Raw genomic sequence first — 14,628 nt, 5'->3', positions numbered from 1 at the left:
TTTAAGATATTAAAATTAGTCAAAAGTTAAGGTTTTTGGTTTCTAATTTAGCAATGAGACAACCTTTTTTTGGGTTATTCCAGAAGTTATAGAGTAATAAAAATTTTGTCGCATGGCAAAAAGCCAAGTCTAAACCATTTAAGTATTTGGGGATGCCTACCCGACATATTGGATAAATATGCGAGAAAGTTGGACTTATAGAAAGAATTGTGCATATTTGTAAGATATCCAAAGGAAACAAAGGGTGGTTTGTTTTATAACCTGAAAGGGTAAACTATTATAGTGTCAACTCATGCTACTTTCTTAAAAGAAAGCTCCATGAATGACTTCAATCCTCGGAGTATATAGGTCCTCGAGGAACTTTCGAGAAATATACAAAACCTTACTGAAACGGTTCCAAAACCAATTCCTAATAGTATACAGGAAAACTATCAGCAGCATAGGGTGCTCCGTCACAGTAAGAGGGTCTCTCATAGGCTTGAGTTCTTCCAATCCGATTGAAGTGTTTTTAACACTAAGTGTAACACCCAGTTTCCAATAAACTCGAAATTTGAAATAAGTGGAGGACTAAACTGAAAGAGATCGTAAGTTGGCGGCCTCTATTGGAAGAAATAGGAAAGATGGAAATTGAATTGGACATGGTTGAGAACCAAACCTGGTTTAGTTAGGATGGAACCCGACGATTCCTTAGTATGAGACATAATGATTAAAGATGGACGGTTCTCATGGGATTGTTAATAGCGCGGGAAGGGCTATAAATAGTTGAGAAACGACTTCCCAGAGATGATTTTCTTCCTGACTTTATTTCATTTTCTCTCATTCTTCATCTTTTTGGTAGATCGAAGAAAAGTAACCATAGAAGGTTCTGCATGGAGCCGACTTTTTGAGGATTAAGGGATGCAGTCATAAACCAACTAAAAATCTAACTAGGGCAAGTGCAGTTATCAATTTATAGTATAGCTATGGTGAGCAAAGAAATCGTTCCCACGAGGACTAAAAGTACTAATAATTATCATCTTTCTATTATTTAACCGACAATTTGGAGTGATTGATTAAATTTAAAATTAACTAAATTAATTAACTAAAGAACACGACAAAGAACAAATCAAGAAAATAAATGATTAACAACCAACCAGTGAGATAATACCCAGGCAATTTCTTCACTTAGTATCTTGATTCATAGAAATCCCTAAATTATGCTAATATCTCTCTTCAAGACTAAGAGCAACTAACTCTAGGTTTATTAATTGAAGTTTTTTTCTAATTAAAACCCGTATTATCGCATTAACTCGATCTATGGATTTTCCTATTAGATTTTACTCTAATCCGGTACATTTATGTCATCCTATTTCTAGGATTGCATGCAACTGCACTCAATTATGCTAGATCTACTCTTAAACAGGGTCATTCCTCCTCTGATTTAAGCACATCAAACATGGATTGATAATCTAGAAATATTAAATCAAGAATTAAGCATAAATAATTGATAACAATATCCAAGTATTTATTGTGTAAAAATAGAAATCAAATTTAGAAAATTAGTTAATGATAGCAAATAAAAATTTCTCAAAGACAATATAACCACGAGAAATAAAGAAATTCATAATAAACTTTAAGGAAATCAAAAGGAGATCTTCAATCTTAGTAGAAATCTACTTCAGAGTCGGCTTCAATGGTGTTCTTTGAGTTGTTTTCTTGAGTATTCTATGACGGCTCTTCCTATCTTCCTACTTTTGTCATATATAGGTTTTAGAATGCTTGAAAAATCTAAAAACACATTTTCCTACACATTTGGAGAATAATTTGTGAAATTGACAAGGTCTGGCACACATCCATGTGCAGCCCATATAGCATACACAGTCGTGTGCCCAACCCATGTGGGAGAGTGCAGCCCGTGTGGCCCTTGTACCTTGCTCTAATTTTCTAATTTTCACTCGTTTGCAGCTCGTTTGTCACTCTTTTTGCTCCCAAATGCTCTCTTAAGTATAGAAACATGAATTTAAAGGATTAGGAGCATAAAATTTACCATTTTGACATCAAATAATCACCCAAAAATGCATTAAGAATGAGATTAAAACATGTTACTTTTGACACTTATCAAATATCCCAACACATAAGTGTTTGATTATCCTTAAGCAAAATCCTCAACCCACATTCAAGTTAACTTCCCTTAAATTTTCATTTTCATCAATAATATTTCAAGATAATTCGTAAATAATCATGTGTAACATCTTGATTTTGGGCTTAATCGGAATAGTGGTTTCAGGACCACAAATTTGATGAGGAAAATTTTATTTTTATTTTATTTTTATGGTCTACGATTTCACGGAATGATTTCGTGAAAATTTCGTTCAAAAATTTTGACGTTTGGGCTCTCAATTTGGTCAAAAGGACTAAATTGTAAAAAGTGCAAAAGTTGAGTTTTACATGTTAGAAGTGTTTAATTGTTATGAGTTTTTAAATAAAAGGTCCTTAAATGGAATTAGACCATTTTGAAGTTTGTGGACAAAAATTGGACATGGATGGAATTTTTTTGAAAGTTTAGTAGTAAGGGCATTTTGGTCATTTGTATATTAAATGAAATAAAATGGGAAAAATAACACAAAATGGTCATCTTCTCCATATGGAGGCCGAAATTAGCATGGGGGAAGCCATGGCTAGGGTTTTCAAGCTTTCCAAGCTCAATAATAAGTCCTTTATAGCCCCGTTTTTCAAGTTCTTTACGTTTTTGGAATCCCGGTAACTTGATTAAGCTTATGCTAGCAATAATTCAACCTAGGGTTCGTATTTGGAAAAATAACCATAGGTGAAATTTGTGTTTTTTGGTGTTTTATGATAGAATATGAGGTTTTAAATTATGTTAGACAACTTGTGCTTCCCGGTTTTAAGTGAAAACGAGTAAAATGGCTTAATCGGTAAAAATACCTAATAGTCATAAGTGCATGTTAGAGTGAGAATTTGATGTTGTCATAGAAGGGAAAAATGATCAGCATGTCATAAAACATAAGAATAAGGGATGAAGTTTAATTCCCAAGCCTAGGGGCAAAAGTGTAATTATACAAAAGTTTAGGGGCAAAATGGTAATTTTGCCAAAGTTCGTATTAAAGGCTGTTTTGATGAATTTATGTATTAAATAAATTAATTTGGTATTATAGATCAAGAGAAACGAGATTCAAGTCGTGATCGAGGGAAAAACAAAGTTTACAAGGAATAGGCCCGATTGCTAATATTTTGTATCGAGGTAAGTTCGTATGATAATAATAATGCAATGTTATGTTTGAATTATATTTCTTACTATTATTGCATATATTGTATGATTTAATATATTGGAAAAGTTGATGGAACGGTGTTTATGATGTGGAAATATGACATGAAAGAATTTTACATGAAGTGCAAGAAAATGATGATACATGACAAGTGATATATGAAATATGTGATTTATGTTATGTAAATTCTTAAAAGCTGATTTTCTATTTGAGTTGTGTCTTATTATACTATGAATAGACAATTGGTACTATGGATAGTGAGATCGACACTTCGAGTAAGTTCGTATATAAATAATCTATCGATTCTTTTTATGTTAATATATTTTGATATCATATGAAATGTGGCTGCCTATCAAATGATTATTTGATGTAAATTATGAATTTAAATTGATTACGGACAATTTAGTAAAATGTTGAAAAGTGAGGAATTTCCCGATTGAACCTTCGGAATAGAAACGATACCAATGAGCTATTGTGAGGTCACGTGTGTAGTACTAAGTGCAGGCTACTACGTGTACCAGATAATTGGTCACATGTGTAGTACTAAGTGCAGGCTACTATGCGTACCTGATAACTTCGATCACGTGTGTAGTACTAAGTGCAGGCTACTGCGTGTATCAGATGGTTAGGTCACGTGTGTAGTACTAAGTGCAGGCTACTACGTGTACCGGATAATTGGTGGCATGTGTAGTACTAAGTGCAGGCTACTATGCATACCATATAGCTTCGGCTACAAGTGTGGAAATGAGAAAATGTGCAGGCAATTGTGTATCTGTTATTATTCCGATGAGTTCAATGGGAAATCGATTAAGTGAAAATAAATGTGAAAGTGATTATGTGATGAACAAGTGCAAGTATATTTTTATTTGAATTTATGAGCAATATGCTCGATATTTGAGCGAACCTCGGTAAAATGGAAGGGATTAAGTGAAATTGTGCAAAAGTGAACTTTAGTAGTAAAACAGTGTTGGACAGCAATAGTGCATGAATTTGAAAATTTACCAAAAATTGTGTAAGTTGAATTAAATTTCAAATAAAATATGTAATTAAATTTTATTGAGTTATTTTCACATAAAAGAAATAGGGGAAGCAAAAGAATTCCATATTATGTGATATTTGAATTCTTGTGAGACAGTGTCTGAATGAATTCGAGATCCCCTATTCTGACTTGGAAAAATTGTTAAAAATTATAGAAAAAATAATTTTGGGGTATAATTTATATGCCTAGAATCTTGGATGAATCTAATTTTAATAAAAACAAACGAGAACATCATCCGAGTTTTGTACTATGATATAAATAAATTTTAGTGAAGAAAGGTCGAAGCTGTTAAATAGCAAAACAGGGGAGACTTTGAATAATAAACTGTACTTATTGGCTGGACTAAAAATTCTAAAAATTTTATGGTGGAAATATATATGAGTGTAGTTTTTGGGAAAATTTACGGATCTTAATTTGGAGTTCATTAACTCTAAATATAAATGATTTAGTGACTATTACTCAAGAAAACAGCTTAACCAGAACATGTGTAAATGTACAAATGAGTTAGTTTTATTGTGGGAAGCATGTTAGTAAATTGCTTATTATTATTTCATGTGAGCTTACTAAGCATAAAGCTTACCCCCCTCCTTTCCATTTCTTTTAGTGTTGTCAGGTTAGCTCAGGGTTGGAGACCATCGGAGGCAGCATCACACTATCAAGCCAACACCTGGACAGTATAAACACATATGCTAGATTTATCAAGTGAGTGGCATGTATAGGGACCTAATTTTATAACATGTGTTATTATTATTTGGCCAAATATATTGGTCTTTAGTGAGCTAATGATTCTGACTTATAAATCTAGCTATTTATGTTATGTTTGATATTGGTGATGTGCATATGCTTGGTTGTCATGCATGGTTGGTAATAAGTTGTTTAAGTTGTTTAATTGATGAATTAAGTTTAGTAACACTTCGTGCTTGACTACGGTGATGGTCTCGGGTACGGGGGCGTTACATCATGCATTAGAAATTCAACCAAAAGGTCACTAAAGATTCAATCAGTTCAAGCCAAAATTTTTAAAGCACAAAAACATAGGTGTCTCCCCTCTTTTAAATAATTACCTTAAATTTAAAATGAACAAGAATTGACATCCTCATCAAGACCACTGAAAGCACTTAAAGAGTTTAAGGTTTAAATATTATGCACTCAACAATCGAATGAGAAACGTTATTACCATAAGTTTGCTTAACAATCAAATCTCCACCATTATAAAATGAGATGACACACCAATCAAGAGGTCTTTAAAATGTTGTAATGGGGGGCTTAGGTTAAGGTTATGGAAAATGCCAGAAAAGTTGGTTATAATCGAAAGTCGAATTGATAAGTTACGAAACTAGAAAAAAATTAGTTGTTGAATTAAAAAAAATTACATCCACAAGAAATAAATAATAAAAATAAACTTTTTAACACAACATGAAACTAGTTATTCAAGCTCAATCAAATATATTTTTTTATATATTTTTTTCCTTTTTTTGGTTGAATTTTTAAACAAAAAAAAATTCAACAATTCAAATAATGAAACATAGTTAGGCAACTAACCAAACTAAATCTCGACAAAAAGGGTGTCAATAAAAAGCATAATTTTACAACATTGATATGTGTTATGGGTTAACATTAATGAGTTAGTAAAAAATGTTAGGATCAATGGGGTATACTAGGGGTTAACGCAACAATTAATGTGGTTAAAGGTTAAATGGGTTAAATCCTAAGTGCCTTTATCATCTCAGTATATCATATCAATAATGTGATCTTGACATGTATAACTGAAGCAAGCTCTAGAATATAAAATCAAGTTGACACACTTATAACAAAATAAAATAAAATGAGCATGGAAAATGTAGGCTTTTTAGGCTCAAAAGCTCACAAAGAATTATGATTTTGATGTCAAACCTGCAAATTCAAAATTTCAAGACAATACTTCTACTCAGAGAGACAACCTAAAATATTTATTTCTAAACAAACAATTTATCATGCTTGACTCTCTCGTGAGTTAAAGTATAAATCATACAATGCTCAAATATCCACAAATTAATCCAAAACAACATCAATAAAAACTCCAAAATAAAAAAAAAATCACTTTAATGGTAAGTACAAAAAGATTACTTAAACACAAACAATAATTTAGGGCTGTATCACATAAACATATAAAATCCTCCCCACACTTAAGATGTATATTGCCCTCAATGTACGAACAAATATAATTAAAAAATAAGCACAATACCATAAGAGAGGGAGAGAACTGAAACTGCCTTGAATTTGGAAGAAATCGCCAAAATAGTGAAAACCGTAATCATGGACAAATCTAAATGAATGCATGCTTCTGAGGAAACTAATAAGAAGATAAAAAATGAAGAAGATAAAGAGATTACGAACTTGAACAAAAGAAACCATCAAAATAATAGAAATAATAGCAAGGTTCAAAATAAAAATAAAAAAAAATAAAGAAGTCTCACAAATAACATAAAGACAACTAAAAATAAAAAGAAAAGTACAAACAAAAGTAAAAATAAATAAATAAGAAAATGAAATTAGGTCAGTGATCGATGTTATGAGAAGTATCGAGATACTCATGAACTTCTCAGAATAAAGTCCAAGGGTGACTCTTAAGCCTGGACACTAAAATAGTGTGTAACACCCTGAGGCTAAATGGTACCGTACTTGGCTCATCCCATCATGACATTGCGTGTTGGATGGAGAATGTAGAAAAGAACTCCTGTGTGAATTTGGAATAAGTCGACTTGATGATAGAAAAGAACTGATCCTATGGAGCAATGTTGATGAGGACTCTAACCCAGTCAGCTAAATGGACCACCTCGAGTGCCTCCCAATCTAGGCAACGATCTAAACCCAATAGTCGCACCTTCAGGTGAAGATATTGGTCCTCATGTGGACCTAGTAAAGATTGGAGATATGGGTGTCTCACGATAGAAGGATAGCCAGAGGATGAAGTCGTACCCAGTGTCTTTCGCTTTTTCAAAGCGGGAATGACGACCTTAGTCTTACCTCTAGTATTAGTCATAATGTACTTGTAAGAACAGATAACAATTGAATAGCTCAATATCAGTACAAATTAAATAACAAATAGTTAAAGCAAGGTAGAAGTCAGAAACACCCAAATTCAATTCACCTCCCAACAAAAATCAATTAACTGAATATGTTCAAACAATATAGTAATAATCTAGTAAGTAAAACTACAACTAATAAGACAAAAGGATCCTAATTAACACTAATAGTAACCTAAGAAGGAACTAATATTAACAACAATAATTAAAATAGTATAGCAATCAAAATACCAACTATAAAACAATAATATTAGTAATAATAACAATATAAAAATAAAATGAAATAAAATAAAATAATATTAAAATAATAAAATAATAAAAACAAATGAACAAAAAGTAAGAGAAGGGTAACAAATGGTGGTAGGGTTGTTTGACGGCAGTGGTTGTGGATGGTTAATAGAGAAAATAAACCAGGGACAATGACGTATGAGTGCGAAGGGTGCAGGCCAGGGACGATGACGTATGAGTGCGGAGGGTGCAGGGGCAGTGGTTTGACGGAAGTCCAAGAGGGAGGGGAGATCGGGGATGGGAGTTGTTGGTCGTGGGTGTTGCTGTAACACCCTTTAACCCAGATTCGACGCCGGAACCGGGTTACGGAGCATTACCGAACTTTTAAAAAAAAATTTCAAATAATTCATGTAAATTACTATTCATTTATCAAGATTATTCAAAACATCCCTTAAATGGACCCTCAAGGCCGAATATGAGTATTAAAATCCAAGGTGCAGGGCTCACACGCCCGTGTGGTCCAAGGGACATGCCCGTGTGATCCTAGGACACACCCGTGCTGAAAGTCGTATTTGACCCTGTCTAACTCTCTAACTTGTGCACATGGCCATGCCATACGCCCATGTGCTAGGCCGTGTGGTTACTTAAAATATTTCGAAATTAGGTGCAAATTTCACGTGGCCAAGCCACACGCCCGTGTTCTAGGCCTTGTAGCACAAACGGCTAAGATACACGCCCGTGCCTCACCCGTGTGCTCAATTCTGAGCATTTTGTTTCTCAAATTTAAGGTACAGGGGACATATGGGCTAACCACATGCCCATGTACTAGGCTGTGTGTCACACACGGTCTAGACACATGCCCGTGTGTCTGCTCGTGTGTACAAAATGAAGTCATTTCTAGCTTTATTTCTCACCCAAAATCACACCCATGACTTGCATTTAAACTCACATCAAAGTACGAACCAATTCAAAAATTGAGAAAATTCTATCATTCAACAAGGCATATCATTACATGTAGACATGTTTATAATCTTACCTTAGTATATTCCATATGATAGGGATAATTTGACCAACCAAAAACAACCATTACCTTAGTATATTAGTATGACATTACAAGTATATCAAAAACAACCATTACCAGCAATTCCAATGGCTAAATTACGAACCACATATTTAAGCCATCTATGGCCAAGTTAGCCTATACATGCCATTATACCAAAATGATTATACTATGTACACCCAAAATAAGCTAGTGGATAGTGTGATGATGCTCCAATGATCTCCAACCTTCGCGAGCTTTCAAGCACTATGAAACAGGGGAAAATAAAATAGAGTAAGCATTACTTGCTTAGTAAGCTCGTATGATGGAAACTAAACTTACCAATCCCATTTATTAAATCTAAGCGTACAATATCGTGTTTTCCATCCATTTGGCAAAATTGCCTAAACACATGCATTCAATCAAACATGTTAGTCACAAAATTTTCATATACATCAAGTAAACATAGATGAGCTCATCATGCAATATTCTTTTGAGCATTATCATTTCATCTCATAATTCTCTCATCATGCCAAGAGTTTTGTCCGTTGAATGATTGAAATCCCGATGGATACTCAATCAGTACACTCAAGGTGTACAATTCAATAACCCGTAAATTCTTATCCAAGAATACCCACTGGGGATCTTAATCAAGGAACACACTCTCAAGCCACATATCATATTACAGGATTATCAGTCCAGGCTAAATCTTTTATGTAACATATGCTCGGAAGAACTCAATTATGATTACCAGTCTAGGCTAAACCCTAATTGTAACATATGCTCGAGAGGGATTATATACGGATTACCTGTCTGGGCTAAATCCTTTCTATAATGAGGTCAATGGGATTACTCATTCAAGCTAAATCCCATCAGCAAAAAATGCAAGACCTCATTCATTTCGGGAAAGCACATATATTCATAGGAATTCAATATTCAAACGAGACTTTACCCATTTTTCCAACATTTCTGAACATATATCCAGTTATTCATCATAGTAATCAAACAATTCACATCAATATAAGTCACATCAATATAATTCACATTCAATTTAACATAATTACATGCTCGATTAAGTTACACGAACTTATCTCGACACTGGTTCGCGTATAAAATCTACTTAATCCGAAACCTTTTCTTTTCCTTGATCTAACCATGAATTTGTGTTGTCTGGATCTATATAAATAGCTTTAATCATCAAAATCTCACATTTCATATTCATTTGGAGTCAATTTACATCCTAGGCAAAATTACCATTTTGCCCCTAACTTTTTCATAAATTCCAATTTCGTCTTTAGGCTCGGAAAATGAAATTTATGCTATTTACTCCCTATTCCAAGCCTAATTGAAATTTCAAATTAGAATTTACAGCACATATTTTCCATAAATTTTAGAATTTTTCATCAATTTTCACAAGTTTACATTTTAGTCCCTAAATCATGTTTTCATCAAAAATCACTTTTTAAAAGTTTTTTTTATCTATCAACAACCTTTGATTTTCTACCATAAATTTTAAATTTTTAGCATATACATCCTTGACCCAAATTTCGTACTTTGTTAACTTTTAAAATTGATCTCCCAAAAAAGATAGATTAAGCTATCCTGGTTTCAAAAATATCAAAATTACTAAAAACGGGACAAAGAAACTTACCCAATTAAGCCATGAAAGTTTCTTTTCTCTCTCGTAGGGTTTCCATGTATTTTAGGTTGAAGATGACATAAAAATAAGATTATATCTTTTATCATCTTTTTAATTAATTAAATATTTTTCAATTTCTAATTTAGTCATTGCCCTTTTTCTATATTTCCATGGATGAGTCACCAAAATATCTACATACTTTTCTTTAATGGTGTAATTACCATATAAGGACCTCTAGTTTTGAATTCCATAGCTATTTAATCCTTGTAGCTACTAGAATTCAACCTTTGTATTTTATGCGATTTAGTCCTTCTTATAATTAAGCATATAATAAATAAAAATTTTCTTATAAGAATTTTCACATGACCTTGCTAACATATTACGGACCTTTTAATAAAATAAAATAAATTTTATTTTTGACTCGAATTTGTGGTCCCGAAACCACTATTCCGATTTTACTGAAAAATGGGTTGTTACAGTTGCTACAGGCTTGGGGAGTAGAGCAATAGTGGAAGGAATAGGTGCACACGGGTTAGATCTAGGTTGGTTTTTGATATTAGAAAGGGTTCTTGGGGAAGGGGACAACAACGTTTTGGGTTTGAATAGAGTAGGGAGGAGCTGGGAGTGATGATCGAAGGGGAATGCGAGTTGCGTGGTGCTCAGATCAGAGAGTGAAGAAGGAATCCACGACAAGGTAGGAAGATCGGTGGTGTGGGGCTGGGGCTGGGGCTTACTGAAATGGGAATAAAGGAAAAAAATTAACAAAAGTGAATACCCTAGATCTAAAGTAGGAGACACGATCGTGTAAATGTCCCATGTTGGGCCACAAGACCATGTCACACGCCCTTGTGTCATCTAAATTTTAAAAATATTAACCTTTAGTATGCACACGACCTAGGACACGCCCGTGTGTCCAGACTGTGTGTCAGACATGGCTGTGTGCGATGAGCTTCGCTTCTCCCACGCTCGTGTGCGAGGCTGTGTGGGTCACACGGTCCACCATACGCCAGTGTAATAGATCGTGCGTCTCACCACGGCCATGTCTACAGCCCGTGTAACTCTCTGTGCCCGTATGATTTAAATTAAAATTGAAAAAAATTAGCTCCAGTTTTCACATGGCCTGTGACTCGCCTGTGTGTTTAGGCCGTGTATCACACACGACCGTGTGTCTAGGCCGTGTATTACACACGATCGTGTCTCCAGGCTGTGTGATTCACCCCAGACTGTGTGACCCTTTGTTTTTCAAAATTTTAATTTTTTAAGTAATAAAACATAAAAATGAATGTAATTTTTTTGAATTTAAATTTTTTTGGATTTTTTTTAAAAAATGTGAAATTAAAATAATAAAAAGTAAAATAAAACACCTGGGTTGCCTCGCAAGAAGCGCTTATTTAGAATCTAAGCTCGACTTCCCTTTTTAGCTAACAGTTAAGGAGGATATTGGGCTAATGGTAAGTGGCGTGTGGAGTGCGTAAGGGGTTTGAGGTTCAGATCCCTGCTTGGGCTAATGGAGATTATTTTTACTGGTGGCCATGGGAGGAAGTTGTGTTTGACTGAAAGATTGAGGAGTTTGAATGAGTTTGAATGGGGTTGTTGTTAGCCGAATTTGGGGAGTAAAAAGGGGGATTTTTTCGGTTGTTGAGGTGTGATCGGTTAGAGGGATTTTAGGAGGAAATTTGGGAATTTGAGTTTTGAGGAGAGTGGTGCCGAATTAGTGTATGGTCACTTCTTTTCTCTCCATTTTCGGTTGGTTATCAATTGTTCTTTTGGTTATTTCCATTTCTCAGTTTTGAAGTCGAATTGTGTTACAGGTCTTTTGGGCATTTTTTACTCGTTTTCCTTTTTATTACTTATTTCAATTTACACTGCACTTTTTTCTCTCTCAATCGGCTTTTATCAGACATCCATTTTTCCATTTTTACTTTGGTCGAATTTTCCTTCTCTCCCCCTCCCTCTCAATCATTTTCTCTGACCGAATACCTTGTCTCTCTTCCTCTTTCTATTTTGTTTCGGTTTTGACAATTGATCTTCGACCATTCGGTGGGTGCATGTGGTTCTTCTCTATTCCTCTCCCTCTATTATTTTTCCTTGGTCAAACATTTGTAAGTCAGTTCTCCTCTTCGGTCTTGGTTCACTGCATCACCGAGTCATACTCTGTACTGTCATTATTTGGTAAGGGTGGTACAGCCAAGATCGTTTTGTAAACTAATATAAGTTTAATAAAGAGGTTATGAATTTCGTGTAGATGGAGGAAGTTGATTGGTGCGCCACTTAGGAACCAAGGCTGCGAATTCGATTAGCCTTCAGTATAGGAGTTTTCGGAGCACGGATAACTTCAAAGCATGTCAGGTGTGTAATCACTGTCTTAACCGTAAGTCGGCGAAAGCCAAAAAATAGGACCGTTGATGCCACATGGGCGTGCGATCACTCGTGTGGTAACCCCAAACGCATAAAACGTGGGTACTGGATTATGAGAGGCCATCATGGGCGATCTCATGGGCTTAGGTCATTTTAGGCCATGTTGGGATGAAAAAATGACCGAAATACCCCCATAGGGTAAAATGACCGAAATACCCCCATAGGGTAAAATAACAGAAATACCCTTATAGGGTAAAATGACCGAAATACCCCATATTGTAAAATGACTGAAATACCCCCATAGGGTAAAATGACCGAAATACCCTCATAGGATAAAATGACCGAAATACCCTCATAGGGTCAAATGATCGAAATACCCTCATAGGGTAAAATAACCGAAATACCCCCATAGGGTAAAATGACTATAATACCCCTGTAGGGTAAAATGACTGTTTTGCCCTTATGTGATAAAATGACGATTTTGCCTTTATGTGATAAAATGACGGTTTTGCCCTTATGTGATAAAATGACTGTTTTACCCTTATGTGGCAAAATGACTGTTTTGCCCTTGTGTGATAAAATGATGATTTTGCCCTTATGTGGAAAAATTACTGTTTTGCCCTTATGTGTTAAAATGACGATTTTTTCCATATGTGATAAAATGACGATTTTGCCCTTATGTGGCAAAATGATTGTTTTGCCCTTGTATGATAAAATGACTATTTTGTCCTTATGTGATAAAATGACGGTTTTACCCTTTATGTGGTAAAATGACTATTTTGCCTTTATATGGTTGGATGACTGTTTTGCCCCTATGTGATGTATGTCCTTATTTTAGCATGCTATGTGTAACTGTATTGAGTACATGTTTAATATTATGATATGGCATGACATGTTGCATGATGCATTGCACGGAGATGAGCTTATATATGATTGGAGGAAGTGTAGCTCTACTGTAAATCACTGATGTAGCACCCCAAACCCGGCCCAGACGTTATGGTCGAATCTGACATGCCACATTGAAGTTAAAAACCCATGTTCCCTTTTAAGTTTTTTAAAAGCCGACTTTTGTTAAGCTAACCAAGTGAATGGAAGCTGGGCACCAGGTAGGTATCCATAACAAAGGAGGTGAGCCATGAAGGCTGCTTAAGTACCAAGCTCTTCGATTGGATCCAATCCTAGACATGCGCACATCCATTGCCACACTTGGTTATAACGGATTGAAACTTCTTTGAGTGGTTATCTTTGATAAATCGAATATTTGTGACGTCGTGTTATTTTAAAAATAAGTATCGTTTTGAAATCACGCCCTAAGTCTAGCCCATTTGAATTATTATCCACCAGAATAAAGTTATTAAAAATAATATAATCCCAGGAAATCAAAGAAGAAAATAAAGTTAAAATGGCCTTATTACACCCCAAAAATTAAATAGTAAATAAAAATGACTTAAGGAAACCAGTTTCTTTTTCAAACCCAAAAGCATTCACCATGGCCACTCTGAATCCCCTTCGGCTCCAAGACACCCACATCAAGGCCCACCTGCAAGGTTAAAGAAGGGGTGAGTTTGGAAACTCAGTGTGTAAGGAAAACCCATTCAAAGCCCAGGTCAGCTCAAGCCCATCGGGCCTAAGCCCATTCAGATAACATGATACTCGGCCAGAGCCCTTTTCAATTTACATTAAACTGGGCCTTAGCCCCTTATTCAGATAACAGTACGGCCCATTTCAAAATACATGTAACATCAATAAATATATGCAAGCCCATTTGGGGAGACTACTCAACCTACCAACCGCTACACTCCACCCGTACCAGCCCTACACTCCATGTGGGGAATAACTCAACCCACCCAGCCTTACACTCCACAGTTGCAGCCTTGCTGCTCAGTTAGTAGTAAATTGAGGCAAAGCCTCCAGTACGTGGACAAGCCACTTTCAGTACTTCCTCCATCAATATCCCAGTCCCATGCATCAGATAGTAACAACATGGCATGCAG

Source organism: Gossypium hirsutum, chromosome A03 (assembly GCF_007990345.1).
Source record: "Gossypium hirsutum isolate 1008001.06 chromosome A03, Gossypium_hirsutum_v2.1, whole genome shotgun sequence".
NCBI lineage: Eukaryota > Viridiplantae > Streptophyta > Magnoliopsida > Malvales > Malvaceae > Gossypium > Gossypium hirsutum.
Note: the sequence above shows the minus strand (reverse complement) of the source record.